The sequence below is a fragment of the Canis lupus genome, chromosome 30 (genome assembly GCF_048164855.1).
Source record: "Canis lupus baileyi chromosome 30, mCanLup2.hap1, whole genome shotgun sequence".
NCBI lineage: Eukaryota > Metazoa > Chordata > Mammalia > Carnivora > Canidae > Canis > Canis lupus.
In genome coordinates, this window is record NC_132867.1 from 18,184,528 (window position 1) to 18,204,110 (window position 19,583).

Here is a 19,583-nt window from a genome sequence, read left to right on the forward strand (position 1 = left end):
GGAGGGAAAGGGAATGGAGAAAAGGAAAAAAAAAAAATTAAATGGCTGCCTGCAGTTTGGGAACACTGAGTGGAAATGGAAGATATTTCTGTCTTTGATGTCAAACATCCACATGGTCACTTTTTTTCCCCTAAAGGCATTTAATTTTGTGGGATTGAATTCTTCTTTCTGAGACCTAGGAAAATATAAATGCCATCAACTGTTTGATCTCATCTGTGTAGTTTGAAGGCTGTTTGTTTGTGGGTAAGGAAGTTAACACCACAAAAAGCACTAAAACCCTACAACATGCCAGCTTTGGATGATTCATAGAAAACAGTCACAATGCAGGTCAGATGGTGCATTTCTGATGTAAAAAAGAAAAAAAAAAAGGATTGCTTAAAAGTGTGTATCCAGAAAATACAAAACTTTTGTATTATTTGTCATCCACTGAAAGCTAAATAGCATTGGGATATGGTTATTTTAAGTTACAGTTTGAAAAACCAAAACTGGTGATTTCTGAAAACAAACAAAAAAATGCTAATCTAAATGTTTTGAAAATTGGCACAAAGGAGAAAAAAGGGCCTTTCATGTGATATATAAGGAAAATCTGTTGAAGACAATTAGTTCCTACAGGAATAGGATTGATAATGTGACATTTATTCACTTTGATCTAAATTTAACATCTACCCACATTTTCAACGTTCCAGTGCCCTTCTGGTTACTATAGTGATCATACCTTGCAACTCAACATTTAATTCCTAGGTAACAGACAACAATCGTGGATACCAAGGAGAGCATAGGTAAAATCTGTTTTATTAAATACTTTCTGGTGATGCCTGGGTGGCTCAGTTGGTTAAGTGTCTGCCTTCGGCTCAGGTCAAGGTTTCAAGGTCCTGGGATGGAGCCCCACATTGGTCTCCTTGCTCAGTGGGGAGCTTGCTTCTGCCTCTCCCTCTGCTGTCCCCCCCCCTTCTACTCTCTCTCTCAAATGCATTAATAAAAAATCTTTAAAAAATTACTGTCCGGAGTCTGCTAATTGAAAAGCATCTCTCTCTTCCCTGCCCCCTCCCCCTCTTTTTTGCATGGTTTAGGTTTGCTACACCTAATGAAGAGATTGAAATATCCCCAAACATAAGTTGTACAAGAAGAATCAAGAAGCATGTTTAGGCACTAAATGTGAGTGTAAGGATCTTGATGTGATGGCATAACATTGCTAGGGAAACAAAAAATAAGGGTTCTAAAATAAGTACTTTTTGGGGCACCTGAGTGGCTCAATTGGTTGAGTGTCTGACTCTCGATTTAGGCTCAGGTTATAATTTCAGAATCATGGGATTGAGCCCCAAATTGGGCTCCATGCTCAGCGGGGAGTCTGCTTCTCCCTCTCCCTCTCCCTCTCCCTCTGCCCCTCCCCTACTTTGTGCACACACTCAATCTTGTCTCATAAATAAATTAAAAAATATATTTTTTTTTAAAGTACTTTTCAGCTGGAGCTGACCTAAAAAGTCATTATTGATGTTTGATGAAACTGTGAACAAAAAAATACCCTCAGTAGTTGGAGTGTCTGTTCTAATAATGTACCATATTTAATGTTTATTCTTCTTCTAATATAGACAGATCCAGGGATCCCTGGGTGGCGCAGCGGTTTGGTGCCTGCCTTTGGCCCAGGGTGCGATCCTGGAGACCTGGGATCGAGTCCCACATCGGGCTCCCGGTGCATGGAGCCTGCTTCTCCCTCTGCCTGTGCCTCTGCCTCTCTCTCTCTCTCTTTCTCTCTCTCTGTGACTATCATAAATAGATAAAAAAAATTAAAAAAAAAAGATTATAGACAGATCCATGATGTGAAAGATTTTTTTCCACAAAAGCAACTTGCATTAGAAACTTCCAACAAATGCAGAAGAATCTCCTGACCACTGAAAAGACAAACAGGAAGAACTTCATTGTATTTTGCTCCATACTTTTTTATAATTTTTTTTTTTTTTTTTTATGATAGTCACAGAGAGAGAGAGAGAGGCAGAGACACAGGCAGAGAGAGAAGCAGGCTCCATGCACCGGGAGCCTGACGTGGGATTCGATCCCGGGCCTCCAGGATCGTGCCCTGGGCCAAAGGCAGGCGCCAAACCGCTGCACCACCCAGGGATCCCTGCTCCATACTTTTGAAACATCTTGTCAAAAGGTCTTTTTCAGCTCTCCAATAAAAACTGTCCAGAGATTCATACCTGAGTAGCACTGAGACACTCCAACATTTACATGTCTAGGTTTGGGCCCTGTGATGCAGTCTTAATGTGTCAATTGAAGTGCAAGTCAATTGAAATGCAGGATTCTGAAATAAGGACCCACACGTTTTTTGGATGTTTTTAAGTAATCTCTATGCCTGAAGTGAGGCTTGAATTCAGGATCCCAAGATCAAGAGTCTCATGCTCTGTATACTGAGCCAGTCAGGTGCCCCAAGAACCCACACTTTCAAATCTAGCTTTTCTATTGCCACACAGTAATGGCAATATAAAAGGAAAACATAAACAAAAAATTTAAGAAAACAGACCAGAAATATACTGGAAAAGTGGAGAGTGATAAAAAAAGAAGAATATCAAGAAATCACAGTGTTGAAATATCTTCGGAAACCTAATAGTAATACTGATGGTAACAGTTATGACTCTCTCCTTATGTGCCCAGCCCTATGATAGGTACCTTAACTTTCATCCTGTGTTTAATCCTCATGACAGCTATGGCAGACTATCATTATTAACACCTCCGTTTTACAGATGAGAAAGTAAAACTAAGAACATTAGAATGAGTAACTTGCTCAAGGGTTTCCAGCTATGCTGGTAAGTAGTAGGAGTCGTACATATTTTTTAAAAGTTGGGGATCCCTGGGTGAATCAGCGGTTTAGTGCCTGCCTCCGGCCCAGGGCATGATCCTGGAGTCCCGGGATCGAGTCCCACATCAGGTTCTCTCATGAATGAATAAATAAAATCTTAAAAAAAAAAAAAAAGTAACAACAACAGAAAAAGGCAGAGAGGAGACATTATGGTAGTTGGTCTTATCAGTGCCAAAATATAACATAGGGGATCCTTGGAGCTTGCACTATAGTCCAAACCATTGAATGCATGGTCAAGTGGCCAGAACAGGTACCCCAAGCTCCCCTTGAAAGGAACCAGAAACTGGCACAGAGATTTGACTTTCATAAAGCCTTTTTGTTTGTCTTCTTAGAGAATTTTTCATGTGCTCTTTAATAAAAAATATTTACACTTATGTATATAGCCACACTCTCACATTGGGAACATTGGGAAGGGGAGTAGGTCGAAATTCCTTTTTTTTTTTTTTTTTTAAGATTTTATTTATTTATTCATGAGAGACACAAAGAGAGGCAGAGACACAGGCAGAGGCAGAAGCAGGCTCCATGCAGCGAGCCTGATGTGGGACTCGATACTGGGTCCCTAGGATCATGCCCTGGGCTGGAGGCAGGTGCTAAACCGCTGAGCCACCCAGGGATCCCCTATTTTTTCAAAATTCTTTAGAGTACCTGATATGCCCCAACATGCTAGCGGTAAATATTTATTTATTTATTTATTTATTTGTTTGTTTGTTTGTTTGTTTATTTATTTATTTATTTCTCCTACGGAGTAGTCTATGGATCAAAATGGGTGATAGGTTTATTTCTGTTCTTGGGAATTCAGGGTGGGTGGCAAACAGTGATAATCATATATTTCATTACAGCCTGGTGTAATTTTAGCAGTTCATTCTGCAAGTCCCAGCATGTATTATTGATTATTGTTCCATAGGAATCAGTACAGATGAAATGTAAGATCGAGTGGTCTCTTGTAAAGTGACTTGCATAAAATTTAACGGTTCATACCGAACTTCTAAGGACTACTAGAAAAGAATAGTAACTGCAGTGCACCACAGGAGGGCGCGCTGGTACTTTTAAATTCAATAACTTGGCCGGTATTGTGAGTGTAAAGACAAGGTGCAGATTTCACTTACAAGCCAGTTGCCTTTCTACAATCATTAAATATCAAATCTCCATGATTTTTAAAGTAACTTTCGTGGGATTTGAAAATAGTGATGAGGTTTTTAAGGCATATACTTTTTAAATATTTTATTTATTTATTTGACAGAGAACAAGCAGGAGTGGCAGGCAGAGGGAGAGGGAGAGTCAGATTCCCTGTGCAGAGCCCCACACGAGGCTCAATCTTGGGACTCCAGGATCACCTCCTGAGCCTCCCAGGCACCCTGGCATGTTGTTTTTTTATTTTCATGGAAAGAAATGAGACTTTTTCCCCCTAAAAACATATTTTCCTGGGTTAATATTTTATTAAATATTACTTTGTACTATCGCCAGTTATCAAGACAGCTTGGAAAAAATTAAAAGAAAAATTGTTTCTTTTTCTTATCAGCAATACAAATTACAAAGTGGTAAAACCGAGATTCATTTTAGTAGATGGAGGAAAGGTTACTTGGAGAGAATTATGACAAACTAATAGAGATTCACATAGTCTTCTCCATACCCGTCACCCTCACACAAGTAACAAGGTGATTTATTATATATTAAAGAATAGCTTTTATTAACAAGATTGTCTATCATTTTTAGTTCCTGATAGTACCTCTTTAATAACCAATGAAATCTGAACATGGGATTGAAAAAGGAATATGAATGTTGTACCCTAAAGTTATGGATTAAAAATAAAGAAAAACAGGCAAACAACAAAATTCTTATAGCATATATGATTTGAGGTGATCCTGGAGGTATATGCGGTCTTTCTCTATCAGGGTGAAGTTTATAAATATTTTCATTGGAAATGTTCCTTTAGTCCAAGGATTGGCAAACTTTTTCTGTAAAGAACCAGATAGTAAATACTTCTAAATACTAGGAGCTATTCACTTGCTACTGTAGCGTGAAAGCAGCCACAGATAGGCAAATGAATGGCGCTGGTTGTGTTCCAATAAAATGTCATTTACAAAAAAGCAGGTGCCGAGCTAGATTTGGCCCCAGGATCATAGTTTGCTTAATCTTGCTTTATTCTAGCGGTGGATCCCTTAACAGATAAAAGGTGAGGGAGTAGGAGAAATAGCTTTGGAGACCAGGACATGGTGGGGAAAAAAGAACCTCTAACTGAAGAGCATAAGGATATAAAAAGCTTCACCTCAGGTCCCAAGAGATGCTCAACAGTCCTTAGCAAGAACCAAAATAACAGCTGTCTTAGGAAGGAAGTGTATTTTAGAAAATTGGTTGAAACATATGCATAGACCTACGTCTAAAATAAGTAAAGCCCTGAAGGTGCAGTAAATAAAAAATGTCTGAGAGATGGGGAGTTTGCTCTGCGCATCAGTTGCCCTGGCATGGTGAGCCACAAATAAGTAAGGAAAATCTGGAACCCTGCAGGAAACTATAGAGTTTTGCGGCAAGACAATTGTGGGTGATAAATTAGAATGGACTTTCTGAACATAACGAAGCACCCTTAAGTCCCAACCCAAGATATTTTCTAAAGGACTGCTGGAATTTTAAATATTTTGAAAATAGATTCCATGATTCATAGAAAGAGCAGATACATTTCCTAAGAGTGACAAATGCATTATACTTTGTTTTAGGAGATGAGGTAAGATTTCCATGAAATCAATTAATTGCTGGGAAAAAATAAAAAAACAAACCAACACAGGAGACTTATACATTGCCATAGTTCCCAAGTCTGGCAGCAGAAAAATGTCAAGGAGATTTCTTAAAAAACACAGTTTCTCAGGTCTCATTCCAGACTGATTGGATTAAATTTCCCAGAGCCTGTGGCTGAGGCATTCCTGACAGTGCTGCACAAGTGGGTCCTGAGAATGGCCAGGCTACCACAAGCCCAGGGGCCAGCATTTGGAAGCCAGTAGGACAAAGGACAAACCCCAGATTTGAAGTTTGGCCATATTAGGTTCAGATTTCAGGCTCTGCCTTATATTAGTCATTTGACCTTGAGCTGGTGATGTAATATTTACAAGCTTCAATCACAGTTCCGGTAATGTGGAGCCTATGTGTGCCCCTATGGGAAGGGTTAAAAATCTGATGTGGCTGTCAGGCTTGGAGTATAGATGCTTCTGGCTCATTTACGTCCTATCTCCCCATTCTTCATGGGGATGATATAGCTGGATTTGCTCCATTCACCACTTCACAGGATTTTACTAAAAGTGAGAGCATTTTTAAGAAGATTCATAGGTTTAGTTTTTTTCCACAGAAGCATTTCTTCTTGAATTTCCCGAGAATTCTGTGATCAGGTCGTGCCATCTCTACTCTTAAACACTAACTAGAGAGGAAGAAGACAAAGAGGGGAGATGTTGAGCTCTCAAGCATCCCATCAAGTCCTAGCTTGTGCTGACTTTGCAACTTTGTTTAAGGCAGTTACAAACTCCTTGCTGGTAACTTGGCCTTGGCTTCCAAATTCCTGTTGTAGTTGAGCTTTGTTCTTACATGCAGGTATAGGAGGTTTTTCTTCTCAGAAGTTGAGGCCACACCTGCTGCTCCTTTATTTTTCTCTCCTCTATGGTTTATATGAACGAAGAAAGTTCATATAACTTTCATATAAAGTAAAGTAAACTTTACTTTACTCCCTCTGAATCTGGAGTGTGGAAAATCATGGGCAGCCTACTATTAATTGTTGCTTGGCGGCAGACGTGATCCCAAGGAGGGAGTTGGCAATTCCCTTCCTCTGGCCAGCAGCATGCTTCCTATTTGTAAGTAATTATTCATCTATTCTTTGGGAAGAGGGGTTGTACCTCTTTCCTGAAACACACGAGACCAAAATGAATTCATCAAAGAGGAAAATAAGTTTGTAGTGCATGTTGTTAACAAGTTCTCTCCACAGTAGGAAAGTGATTGGGGGACATAAGAGAAGTGGAGTTTAGTAATCATTTCCTTATTTTGGTGAAAGAAGAAAGCCACAAGAAATAAAATTCTGGTTAAAGGAAGAGTTGCTTTTGTTTACAGGTTCCTAGTGACTTCTCCAGTGGTTATGGTTGGCAAGTTTGAGAGGCAAATTTACATTTCAGGAGCTTGGGAGCTCAGCATTTGAGTCAATTTCTTTGCAAATAAAACCTGAGGGTTTAGTTTGTTCTAATTTAGAGTTGGACATTAGCCAAATTAGGAGTGAAGAATTCTACATCAGCAGGTTTACTGCTTAATTTTACTATCGGTTCTACTTAGCAACTTCAAGCACATTAAATGAGGCAGCTATAATCTTTTAGGGAATCAAGATAGGACAATTGGACATTAGAGGTTTTTTTTTTTAAAGGACAATAGCTCTATAAATTGAATGACACTTGTAAGGTCCAAAAGGAAATCTAAATTTTAAGTTATTCCCTAAAACTGCACATCTCTCAGAATCTCAAGAGAAGTAAGTATTCTCTTGAATATTCAAGAGTGTTCAGTCCCTGCTCAGCAGGTAGCCTGCTTCTCATTCTCTCTCTGCCTCTCCCCTAGCTTGTGCTATCTCGCTCTGTCAAATAAATAATTTTAAAAAAATTCAATTCAAATTAGTCAGAAGTAAAATTGTTAAATAAAGCTGAAATACTCAGGTGGGGAAGAAAAAAGGAGACAAAAAGATGAGTGGCCTGCCACTTTTTTTTTTTAGGCCAGTAATCTTGTATGTGAAAGGAGTCACATCTTTAAGATGAACTATTAATGCTTTTTGTTTTTCTAAAATAACACTTGAAAGGATTACTTTGGGCTCAGAATAATGGTATTACTTGGGTGCTTGAAATGATTGCTTTGTGCATTTCCAGACACTTTCGATATTTGTGATGGAAAAAGCTAGTTCAGGCCAGGAGAAAGACTTTCAACACTTTGGTACTTACAGTGTGTTTTTACAAATGGGCTGAGACACACTGAGATATCACTTGATAATGGTGCTTCCCCACACAATGAAAACTTGGAGTAAAATTTAAAAATGAGTAACAAATTATATGGAAGCAAGTAGCTAATTCAGCTAAAACATTACTTTGTTTTAGAAACTAGAAACCTTGACATCATCTTTTGTTCCTTCTGCCCCTAATCAGTGCCCAAGATCACACTCCCTTCCTCTCATTTTCTTGGCTGCTGCTTTGAACATTTCTTCAATGTCTTCCCTCTAAACTACTGGAGCAGTTTCTAAATTTGTTCCTGCATTTCCCTCTATTTTTTTTGTAATCCATCCTCCTGAAACATAGACCCATCCTTCTATTATAAACCTTTGTTTGGCACAACTCTGATAATCCTGGTGAAGACAAATGTTCTCTGGGTTCTCTTTGCTTTGGAGTAAAACCGTCACTGAGAGTTCAGTCCCACAGAGAGGGAAGTGTTAGGGTTAGGCAGATTGTCAGATGCCAACCAAGCAACTTGGGGTTCTTCCAGAAGCTGCAAGTCTAGGGGAAAACTGGATTGCTGACGAAGACACTGAGAAGCCCAGTTGCATGCACTGAGTACATGGTGAGGGTGGGAGTAGGATGCAGGCCCAATGGACAATGTGTGCCCAAGTATGCTAGACAATGGAGAGTAATAGCTGGACTATATCTACAGCCCATTCTCTAATAGATATACAACAGTCTACTTCCTTCCTGTTGGGAAACTCCTGAAGGTTGAACTGACCAGTTTTGGATCTTGATAATGCCAGTGAAGCAAGACTAAGAAGGGCTTCCTCCATTTTCTATAATCATGATTTTCCAACCTGAGCTCATCCTATGAATTTCTTAGGAAGATTCCGGGGGTCCATTACAAGTGGTCTGAATCAGATTATTCAGATTATCCAGATGTGACCCCAGAAATATGTATTTAAAACAAGCTATCCAGAAAATTCTTTTTTTTAAAGATTTTATTTATAGCATTGAGGGGAAGGGCAGAGGGAGAGGGAGAGGGAGAGAGAGAGAATCTTAAGCAGACTCAGCACTGAGCTCAGAGCCGTACTTGAATGCTTACTTGACTGAGCCACCCAGACACCCCCAGGTAATTCTTAAGTAGCCAGTTGAGCACAAGTGTGAGGAATCAGTGACTTCAAGGGGGGAAAAAAACAACATTCCTCACCATGATGTTCAAGGTTTCAGCCACAAAATCCCCATCATTCTGTAGCCATTCACCTTTGTCAGTTTTTTTTTTCTCTTTGCCCCCCTCAGGGTTGTGATGTTGAGTTCCCCATCAGGCCCTGTGCAGGGCATGGAGCCTGCTTAAGATTCTCGCTCTCCCTTAAAAAACAAAAAACAAAAAAGTCTTCATTGCAAGAGAGTGTCCTCAGTTTCAGATGTCAATTTGTGCTTGTTACCTGTGCTTCTGTGATCAAGCAGCTGCGGTTGGAAGTTTCCAAGATTCCCTCCTTGGACTTCAGATACCAGTTACACATCCAAGCGGTTATCTGTACTTCTGACCAATTAGCTATAAATCAGAGGCTCCCATAGCCCCCTCCTTGGATTTGGTTAATTTGCTAGAGTGGCTTACAGTACACTGAACTCAGGAAATCTGTTTGCTTACTAGTTTACCAGTTTATTATAAAGGATATTTAAAGGCTGAGAACCAATAGCTAGATGAGGAGATAACATAAGTCAAGGATGTGGGAAAGGGCATGGATCCTCCAAGCCTCTCCAGGCATACCACTCTTCCTCACATCTCCACTTGTGCACAGGCTGGCAGCTCTCCAAATCCCATGCTTTCGGATTTTTATGGAGGCCTAATTACATAGATGATTGATTAAATCATTGACCATTGGTGATGGAACTCATTGTTCAGCCCTTCTCCCCTTTCAGGAGGTCAGGGAAGTAGGATTGAAAGCTCTGACCCTCTAACACATGGTTGGATTTTCTGGCAAACAGCCCCATCTTCAGGTTACTTAGAGGCTTTCTAAAAGTCACTCACCAACATAACAAAAGATGTCTTTATCATTCTCATCACTTAGGAAATTACAAGAGTTTTAGGAGTTCTCTGCCAGAAGCTGGCACAAAGACCAAATATGTATTTCTTATTATAAATCACAATGTCACACCTACACAACCCTTAATATAGTATCAGTCACATAGAAGGTGCCTAATAAATGTTGAGTCATGGAGTATTTATGTGAACATGGTGCTATCACTGTGAAGGCTAAGATAATTTTAGCAGCACTCAGAAATTGGGAACTCCAGACTCCTCTCAGAAAGTGAATGGGGAGAGTTTTTTTGTCTTTTTCTTTGTCATATTTCAGTTAAGACCAGTCATAAAGCATGCTGGGACATCATCAATATCACACCAGGAGGGTAAGGAAGGAATCCATGATCTACCAGAAGAAGGACTAGAGTTGCCTTATATAGAGATATACAAAGTCTCGGCTCTCATACCTTTTAAATTCTAGTGGGAGAAATGGACCAAAACCAAGTTAAACAAGTACAATTTTTCCAAAATGGTAAGTGTTTATCCTAGTAAAGGAGACAGTAGAGACTATATAAATCAGATGATTCAAATAGTGGTAAGTGCCATGAAAATAAAAGTGATGATGTGTCCAAGAGAGTTTGCTTATTGAAGGTGGTGGGGACAAGATTAGGACTCTGAGATGGCTTCTGTGTTGAGAAGCGGATATGAAGAAAGAGCTGACAGGAAACATTTCCAGGAAGAGGAAACCCCAAGTGGCACAACCTAGAGATATGAATGAACTTGAGTGTTTAAGGAACAGTAAAAGACACATGTGACTAGAGGCTGGGAATGAGGGCCAAATGTGGGGCCTTGGAATTTTCATTTTATGCCAATTGTGTTGGAAAGGCATTGGAGAATTTGAAGGAAGGAGTGATATGATTTCATCATTTGATCAATCCTGAGAAATATTTAAGAGGTGTAATTAGCAGAATTAGGTGATTTCTAAAATACATTTCTTTTTTTTTTAAGATTTTTTATTTATTCATGAAAGACACACAGAGAGGCAGAGACAGAGGCAGAGGGAGAAGCAGGTGCCTCGCAAGGAGCCCGATGCAGAATTCGATCCCAGGATCGCAGGATCATGACTACAGCTGAAGGCAGACGCTCAACCACTGAGCCACCCAGGCGTCCCTCTAAAATACATTTATTTATTTATTTATTTATTTATTTATTTATTTATTTTCCTAAAATACATTTAAAGGAAAGAGTAGAGGGTATTGCAAAAATTCAAAGGTGAGTTTCAGGTTTTTGGCTTGGCTAATTGGGTGACTGAGAATAATACAGAAAAAGTTTTTTTTTTTTTTTTTAAGATTTTATTTATTCACAAGAGACACACAGAGAGAGGCAGAGACATAGGCAGAGGGAGAAGCAGGCTCCTGGAGAGGAGCCTGATGTGGAACTCTATTCTAGGACCCCTGGATCATGCCCTGAGACAAAGGCAGATGCTCAACCACTGAGGCACCTTCCAGGTGCCCCAAAAGGTGAAAACTGTGTGTAAAGGTTGATATATTATTTTAGACATGCTGAGTCTGAGGTTCCCATGTGCTATCCAAGGGGAAAGGTTGAGTAAGAAATTGAGTATATGTATCTGAAGCTTTGGGAAAAGTCTCAGAGGTATAGATTAGAGACTCTTCATCTTCATGTAGGTAGTTGTTAAAACCTCAAGTGGATGACATTACACCAAGAGCGTGCAGCATGAGTGCACTGAGGACAGACCCTTGGGAACAAGAATATTTTAAGAGTGGATGGAGAAAATATCAAGTAAAAAACATGGTAAGCAGTCAAAGGAATCATTTTTATAATAAAAACTTGCACATTCATTATATTTTATAGAATGGAGGCACTGATGAGCTTGAGGAGGCAAGTTGAAGCAGAAGTGACATCACTTTGTGTTGACTGCTCTTTGAGAAACCTGGCAGAGAGTGGAAGGAGACAAATTATAGAGAGCAGTACAAGATTAGTGGAATTTTTTTTTGGAGGGGTGGAGAATGCTTGATACTATTTACAGGCTAAGAAGAGAAAAGAAGAGAAAGAGAGAAATTTAATATTTAAGAGAAGAAGGAAAGTTGGCAGAATGAGAGCTTGAAAGAAAGATGGAGGGATTTGGAAGAGTTAACCTTATATGAGAAGGACACCTTATTTTCTTAGCATGAAATGAGGTAAGTAAATAATAAAGTGTGGATGTCCACACATTTGCATACAAGGTGATAGGATTTTAAAAGGGGGATTTATAGTGGATGGTCCCAATTGTCTTATCTAATCTAGTTAGATAGTAAAAAATTGCTGATCCAAGAGCTCTGCATATATATAATGGTTTATTTTTTTTTATTGGAGTGAAATTCACAAACATAACATTAATTATTTGATTTATTTATTTTTAAAGATTTATTTATTTATTTTAGAGAGAGAGGGAGTATGAGCCAGAGGGGCAGCGGGAGAGGGAGAGAGAATCTCAAGCAGACTCTCTGCTGAGCCAAATGCAGGGCTCAATCTCATGACCCTGAAATCATGACTTGAGCCCAAACCAAGAGTTCCATGCTTCACTGACTGTACCACCCAGGTGCAGTAATAATATAATAATAATAAATATTATTTATTTAATTTTTAAAAATATTTTATTTATTTATTCATGATAGACAGAGAGAGGCAGAGACACAGGCAGAGGGAGAAGCAGGCTTCATGCAGGGAACCTGGCAGAGGGAGAAGCAGGCTCCATGCAGGGAACCTGACGTCGGACTCGATTCCGGGACTCCAGGATCGCACCCTGAGCCAAAGGCAGGTGCCAAACCACTGAGCCACCCAGGGATTCCCTTTATTTATTTTTTTAAAGTTGGCTCCACATCCACTGTGGGGCTTGAACTCAACCCTGAGATCAAGAGTGGCTCTACCAATTGAGACACTGAGGCACTCCTAAAATTAACTATTTTAAACATTTTATTTATTTATTCATGATTTTATTTATTTATTCATGAGAGACACAGAAAGAGGCAGAGACATAGGCAGAGGGAGAAGCAGGCTCCCCGTGAGGAGCCTAGTGTGAGACTCAATCCCAGGACCCCAGGATCGTAACCTGAGCCAAAGGCAGAAGTTCAACTATTGAGCCACCCAGGTGCCCCTAAAATTAACTATTTTAAAATGAACAATTCAGTGGCATTCATTCATTGTTATATTCACAATGTTGAGCAACCACTACCTGTGTCTAGTTCAACATCCCATCCCCATGTTGTCTAGTTCAACATCCCATCTCCCATCCCCTAGCAATCATTAATTTGCTTTCTGTATATATGACTAAACCAATTCTGCACATATCTTTTTTCTTTCTCTTCTTTTTTTTATACCAATTCTGCATATTTCCTATAAATGAGTCATATAATATGTGAACTTTTGTGTCTGACTTCTTTCACTTACCATAGTGATTTTAAGGTTCATCCAGGTTATAGCATGTACCTTTTTATGGCTGAATTCCTTTTATATATATAACCATAATTTGTTCATCCATTTATCTGTTGATGGACACTGGGGTCTTTGATGTATAAATCTTTCAATTTCTTAGTTGTGTTTATTCTTATTTTATTTTTGATATTATTGTAAAGGGCATTGTTTTCTAAATTTTCTTTTTGTAGTGATTTTTTCTTTTTGTTAAAGTTTTTATTTAAATTCCAGTTAGTTAATATGCAGTGTAATATTAGTTTCAGGTGTAGAATATAGTGAGTCAATACTTCCATACAAAACTTGGTGCTCATCATAGCAAGTACCCTCCTTAATCCCCATCTCTTATTTTACCCATCCTCTCACCTACCTCCCCTCTGTTCTCTACAGTTAAGAATCTGTTTCTTGGTTTGCCTCCCTCTCTCTTTTTGTTTCCCCTTTGCTCGTTTGTTTTGTTTCTTAAATTCCACATATGAGTGAAATCATGTAGTATTTGTTTTTTTATTTATTTCACTTAACATAATATTCCTTAGCTCCATCCATGTCATTGTAAATGGCAAAATTTCATTCTTTCTTTATGGCTGAGTAATAATACTCCATTTTGTGTAAGTGTGTGCGCACGTATACATATATCTTCTTTATCCATATACTTCTTTTAAAACTTAGTTCATTCATTTATTTTTCTTAATTTTTTTTTAAGATTTATTTATTTATTTATTTATTTATTTATTCATGATAGACATAGAGAGAGAGAGGCAGAGACACAGGCAGAGGGAGAAGCAGGCTCCAAGCCAGGAGCCCGACGCGGGACTTGATCCCGGGACTCCAGGATCCCGCCCTGGGCCAAAGGCAGGCGCTAAACCGCTGAGCCACCCAGGGATTCCCTAGTTCATTCATTTATTTGTTTATATTTTCATTCACTAATTTATCCATTCATCACTCAAACAAGGTGACTCCTTTGAAATAAAACTGATTTTTGCATGTTGATTTTGTATCCTTGAACTTTGCTGAATTCATTTATTCTAACAATTTTTTTTGGGGGGGAATCTTTAAGGTTTTTTATGTATAAGATTATATCATTTGTGAACAGAGATAATTTTACTTCTTCCTTTCCAAATTAGATGACTTCTGTTTCATTTTCTTGCCTCATTGCTCTGTCTAGGACTTCCAGTACTATGTTGAATAAAAGTGGTGAGAAGGAGCATCCATACTTTGTTCCTGTTTTAGAGAAAAAGGTTTCAGTTTTTCACTGGTAAGTAATGTTAGATATGGGTTTTTCATATATGGCCTTTATTATTTTGAGGCAATTTCCTTCTATTCCTAGTTTGGTGAGTGTTTTTTTTTTTTTTTTTCATGAAAGGCTATTGAATATTGTCAAATGCCTTTTACGCATCAATTGAGATGATTATGTGATTTTTATTCTTTGTTATGTTAATGTGGTATATTCATTGATTTTTGAAGTTGAATCACCCTTGTATCCCAGGGATAAATCTGACTTGGTCATGGTGTATAGTCCTTTTAATGTACTATTGAATTTGCTTTATTTGGATTTTTTTGATGATTCTGAGGATTTCTATATATAATGTCTTTTTTAAATTACATTTTTAATTTTAATTCCAGTATACTTTACAGTATTATATTAGTTTCAAGTATCCAATATAGTGATTCAACAATTCTTTTTTTTTTTTTTTTTTTTAAGATTTTACTAATTTATTCATGAGAAACACAGAGAGAGAGAGGCAGAGACATAGGCAGAGGGAGAAGCAAGCTCCTTGCAAGGAGCCCGATGTGTAACTTGATTCCGGACCTGGGGATCACACCCTGAGCTGAGGGCAGATGCTCAACGGTTTAGCCATCCAGGTGTCCCTGACTCAACAATTTTATACAATATCAGTGCTCATAATGATAAGTGTACTTTTTAATGCGGGTTACCTATTTCACCCATTCCACCCAGCCTCCCCTCTGTAACCAGAGGATTTCTATTTCTGAGACCCAAGAAAGAAGAATAGGTAACAGGAGCAAGTCATGAACTAGAAGGGGGGAGGGATAGAGATTCTATTCCTCTAGTTAAGAGTGGGTGACGGCAGGTTTAGAAGAAGGGGCTGGAGTATTAGGAAAATAGCTAATCAGAAACAAGGAGAGTCAGGTGGAAACCTACAGGATCAAAATATGTGGTTAGAAAATAAATGATAATAAATCCATAGTTTGTTTAGTAGCAAAAGAACCTTGGTCACTGGGAAACCATGGATATAGTTTCTCTTACTGGGTCACCAGGACCTGTCCTAGGAGTTTGAGTCAATTCTGAGTCATATCAGAAGGAAGGCTATAACCTTTTTCTGACTGTGTAATAGGGACAGGCAAAAGCTCATCCTGGAATTAATCATTAGAGACCTTAGCTGCAGGGAGCAGGAGATCTAGGGGCGGGGGAAGCCCCAGAGGGAGTTCAGCATTAGCTTCGAAGCCTCATTATTTTCCTCCTCAATCACTTCATCCTCTTCTGTCTCCCTTCCTTTATCCTCCTTCCTTCCCTTCATCCCCCTTTCCCTCCTCCTCTTTTTGCTTTTTCTCCCCTACCTCCTTTTTTACCTTCTACCCCACCCACCCAATTCTCTCCTTGTCCCTCTGCTGGTTTTGATTTCTCTTAAATCTTCATGGACACTCTGTATAGGAAATAAGTGAGGAGTAGCTAAGACTATTTGTCTTTTCTACATTTTTGTTATCTTTGTACTCTCAGTTCCCTACAGGTTCACATCCCTTCCCTGATACAGATCAATTGAGCTTAACAGCTGCAACCAGGCAAAGTTTTCAAAGATAGAACCACTGCTTGTGGCTAAAAAAATCTCTGCTTGCTTGATCTTCTCCCAAAAAGAGATTATCTTAAAGGAGTTCATGTTCTCACTGCTTTTATGGAGCAAGTCTGAGCCTGCTGGAGGTGCTCTCTCCCTGTTCCTGCCCACTCTGGATATCTAAAGAGATAAGGAAGGAGTCTGGCTGCACAGCCTCAGGCACCTCTAAAGAGGACATGGAAGAAGGTAGTAAGTGTAGCCCAATCACCAGGGTTGGCTTCCAACTCCTCAAATTCTCACCATCCCTTTGTCTTGATGACATTGAACACTCTTTATCAGAGCAAAGATCAGAGTCTGAAATTATTTCTCTCTTCTGCCCACTCCAGTGCGCCTGACATTTATTTGTGCTTTAGTGAGGTTGCATGAGTCAGCTCATGGCTAACAGGGACTCAGCAGCAAGTGCTGAGGTAGGAAGACTAGCTTCACCTTCTCCAGCCAGAGAAAGAGGAGGGCATGGGCTTGCCAAATGAGTGACAGTTGCTTCCTAGGTATTAGCATCAGTCTGTTCCCTGATGCATGAGCAACTTTGGCGGTGGCACATAAATTAAACATTTACTCATGCTTTTGTACTTTATTTTAGTTTTTGTTGTTGTTGGGGAAGGAGAACAACAAGTTTTTGGTTCATGGCTGGGTCTGCAGAGAGGATACATGTGGCACAGAAGTCTAGTTAAGCAGTTGGCAGTAAGGGGAGTCCAGGAGAAAGGTAAGAGTTCAGTAGGAGAAAGAGGCCTAGCCAGAGATCCCTTAACCATTGCTCCCTGACCAGCTGTAGTTGTCTGATGCACAAATCCATTTCTGTGTATTGCCTGGAGGATTTTTGTTTGATTTGTCTTAGAGTTGTAAAAATATTTACTTCTGATTGTGAGGCAGGTAGTAAGGGATAGGACCGGAGGGAGAAGAGGGAGGCCCCTTTGATTTGGCTGTCAGGTCTGTATGTTCCAGGAATTCCAAGAGGGAGTTCATGATAGAGTTTCCTACAATAATCGTTTATCAGCTATGATCACATTCAGTGAGTTTGACTATATTAGGTAGACAGACTTGGAACCCTTTAATACTACTTATGCATTATATCTATGAAGATAGGCTTTCAAGCCCTGGATGACTGGAACTAGGTGTGAACTCTTGAAGCATATGTCATTTGAAATTGTCTATATGTGAAATGTCTTTGTTTTTTGTTGACCTTTAGTGGCTCATATTAATTCATAATCCTGCTCAAAGCCATACTCTTTTTAGGACCAGTCTAAGGTAATCTCTCTTGGCCAGCTCTGGAGGAGGAGTGGATTAGCCATCACGCACAGAAACCTATAGAAACCCACCCAGGCAAGATGAATAAAGAGTTCTTCATTCCCAGATAATCCAAATTCCCAGTCAGTTAATTTTTTTGGGACTCAAGCACAGTTATATTGGAGGCTGTGCTGGATATAGAACAGCATGATGATGAACTTGTTGCAATAATTTGATCTCTGGTATCTGCAAAGTAGACTGGCCCATGGTAAATAAGGATGACCTTTAGAATCTTAGAGGGAATTGATAATGAATACATCCTAGGAAAGGCCCAGAAAGGTTATCTCCCAGGCTTTCCTAAAAAGTGATAACTGAATTAGAGGAAATCTCCAAGAGACTTCTGGGTCCCTACTGTAGCCATGTCATTAGATAACACACCAATCTCAAACAGAAGAAAAGCATCTTCTGAGCCTTGAAACAGAAGTTGAAGCACTCCTGTAGAACAACTTTCTTGATGCTCTTTACCTTATCTTGTTTTCTTTCATAACATTTCCTTTTCTTTTTTTATCTTTCTTTTCTCAGTCTTTAGATTGCCAAAGGGGTGCTTGGGATCTTACAGACTGTTCTTTACAACAAAGGTGGATACCCATATTTCCTAGGGCACCATGGTTAAAAGGAATATAATCAATGGTGTTTACCTTAATAAAAATAGGTTGTGTTTTAACAGACATCATTAGGGTAATTGCTCAGTTTCAGACCCAAATTTCAAACCACTTATAAAGAAACACTTCTTCTTGGATATCAGAAATGCATTCCTGTTAGTTTCCTAAGACCACTGTAACAAAATACCACAAACTGGGAGGCTTAAGGCAATAGAAGTTTATTTTCTCACAGCTCTGGAGACCAGAAGTCTGAAATCAAGGTGTCAGGAGGGTTGGTTCCTTCTGGAAGCTCTGAGGGAGGATCTGTTCCATTCTCCTCTATTCTAGGATTTGGTGGTTGTCTGCAATCAGCATGCATAGTTTGTAGAAGCATCCCTTCAAGTTTTGCCTCCATCTTCAAGCGGCTGTCTTTCCTCATGTGTGTCTGCATGTCTCCAAATCTTTCTCTCCATATAAGAACACCAGTCATTAGACTTAGGGCCCACCCTCATCCAATATGACCTCATTTTGACTTGATTCCCATCTACAGATTTTCCAGATAAGGTCACATTCAGAGGTACTGGGGGTTAGGACCTCAGCATATCTTTTTGGGGGACACTATTTAGCCCCCAACAATTCTGAAGCCTAACTCATGATATTCTCCCTAAGAATGCCTCAGACTTTTTTTTCAGTTTAGTCCTTCATTTATTCAACAAATATTGGGTACCTATGGCGTAATTGTTGATGCTGTGAATATAATAGTAAAAATTAACAAACACCATGAAAATCATTTGTGTATGTCTGAAAGCATCCTGTATTTTATCACTTCTCCTCCCCAAATCCAAACCATTATCATGTCTTGTTAACTTTATTTCCTAAATATTTTTTGGATCCATTTACTTTTTTTCCAACTCCACCTCAATCTCCAGAGCTTAAATTTGCACATTCTCTTGCCTGGACCGTTTTAATAGTCTAATTGCAAATCACGTGTAATGCTACTCCTGTCTAATAAGTTTCTACATAGCAGCTAGATTCCCTTCTACTTCCCCCAACACATCCATACTTCATGACTTCCCAGTACTTTTAGGATTAGGATAAAGCCAAACTCTTCAATGTGGCCAGTAAAACTCTGGGTGTTTGTTTTCTGTCTGCCTGCCCAGCCATGGCCCACACCATGCCTCACCCTTTACTTGCTTAGATGCAGCCACTCCAGTCTTCTTTTTGTATCACAAATGCTAAAATTATAAAGATCACCTGGGAATCTTGTTAAACTGTAGAATGAGGCAGATAAAGACATCTGGGATGTGGCCTGACATTTTTGCAGTTGTAATCCAGCTTCCAGGTGATACGCATACTGCTGGTGTGGGACTCTGCTTTGAATCCAAAAGTCAGCCAGTCCTGACATTCCTATTGCATATGCTCTGACACAACTTTTTTCTTTTTTTTTTTTTAATATTTTATTTATTTATTTGAGAGAGACAGCGAGAGAGTGAGAGGGAACACAAGTGAGAGGGAGGAGTAGACTCCCTACTGAGCAGGAAGCCTGATGTAGGGCTTGATCCCAGGACCCTGGGATTCATGACCTGA

The 19,583-nt window shown here is 39.3% G+C and overlaps 1 protein-coding gene across 3 annotated transcripts in view; it reads left to right on the forward strand.

Moving 5' to 3' along the window:
• CXADR (CXADR Ig-like cell adhesion molecule) overlaps positions 1-19,583 on the forward strand; it is a 226,915-nt gene that overhangs the window by 128,511 nt on the left and 78,821 nt on the right. For 2 of the 3 annotated variants that reach the window (XR_012021211.1, XR_012021212.1), the window contains exon 9: positions 14,448-14,537. The exons of the other annotated variant lie outside the window; for it this stretch is intronic. The gene's annotated coding sequence lies outside the window, so the exon portion shown is untranslated. The remainder of the gene's footprint in view (positions 1-14,447; positions 14,538-19,583) is intronic. 3 annotated transcript variants of the gene reach the window in all.